Below are 1,773 nucleotides of genomic sequence, written 5' to 3' on the forward strand. Positions count from 1 at the left end.
TCAAGTTACCTTTACCAATTATCTATACAAAAAGGGTTATTGTGTTTGGTAATTTATAGTAGATATGAAATATCATGGTTAAGGGTATATAGGTCTAAAAGGTCTATCTACCCAAAGGTGATAGGTATTTATAAAACTAGTGTAACTCTTAAATTTTTTTTTTTTTTGAATGCTTGGATCAAAAGTAAATTCATAATTTATTAGAATAAAAATAATATTTTTAAATTTAGTAATTTCGATTCAACAATCCAAAAAAGTATAAGAGTTACATTAGTGTTGGTAGATCTCTTCTTTTTTAAAAGGGTGATCTAGTTATACTAGTATAACTCTTACACTTTTTTTAAAACTTTAGATCAAAATTAAATTAATGACTCATTTGAATTAAAATAATATTTTTAAATTATTAATAATCAAGGGAATACAACTAGAACAAGGCTAGCACTAACAGCATGAACATAGTTCTGTAGAGAATACATAACATATATATGTATGTTTATATATATGTATGTGTATGTGTAAGTAAATCCCAACTCATATATATGTATCCATATTATCAATTTTACTCATTTTAGTCACACCAAGACCTACAACATGTAATCTTCTCCTTTTTTTTTAACCTTTTTCTTTTTGTTTCTTTCCATTTTCTTGTTATATCCTTTACGTTTTCTTTAGATAATATATTTTTATTTTTAAATTTCAGGATGGGTTCAATTGATATTATTGATTAATTATATTATTGATTAATTTTTTTTATTTTTTGATCTTTTATTATTTTATTTTTGTTTTTATTTTTTTAATTAGATGATTTTGTAAGACAAAAAATAGCAATGGATGTGTCTACGTGACACTTAAATTTAGCTTTTTTCTTGCCTTTCCTTTCTATAGTTTTATTTTTGTTTTTTTATTTTTTTTAAATCTATGCATTAAATTTTGTAAAAGAATAAGACTAATGGGGGTGTCTATGTCACACTTTTAGTAGGCTTCCTTTTCTTTTCTTTTACTTTTTTGCCATTCTTTTTTTTTTAATTTTTATTTTTTTAATTAGAAAAATTTTGTAAGAAATGGATCAATGGAGGTTGGATGATAAAATCTATGCATTAAATTTTGTAAAAAAAATAAGATCAATGGAGGTGTCGATGTCGCACTTTTATTTGGCTTCTTTTTCTTTTCTTTTACTTTTTTGCCATTCCTTTTTTCTTTTTTTTTACTTTTCTAGTTTTTTAATTAGAAAAATTTTGTAAGAAATAGGTCAATGGATGTTGAATGATAAAATAATCTATTTTCGATGAGTTTTGACTTGCTTCGATCTCAATAAGAGTGATTTTTTTTAATTGAGATTAGCTAAAGGCGAGGTGATTTTTTCTATTTGAAAATTGTGGTAAGATTGAAAATGAGTTTATGGTGCTCTAACTCAGGATATATAAAAATATATTTTTTATTATTTATTTTATTTTATATTTATATATGTATTATATTAATAAATTTATTTTTTAATACATTGATTTAATAAAATACTACATATATATAATCATGCTGTTATTTATATTAAAAAAATTATAATTTTTATAAACATTGTACTAAATGAAAATTATTGAATTAATTTCGAGTTAAATCGAATAAGATGCATGTTACTCATATATATATGTCGAACTGGACTTAGGTATAAAAAACTAATATCGAGTCAGAGTCAGAGTTGGATAGAATTATTAAAGAATTAAGTCAATCTGATATGAGCTTAAAACACTCCTCGACTCGACTCATTTTCATCTTTAA

The sequence above is a fragment of the Durio zibethinus genome, chromosome 26, assembly GCF_047325235.1.
Source record: "Durio zibethinus cultivar Kanyao isolate XHJ-2024 chromosome 26, ASM4732523v1, whole genome shotgun sequence".
NCBI lineage: Eukaryota > Viridiplantae > Streptophyta > Magnoliopsida > Malvales > Malvaceae > Durio > Durio zibethinus.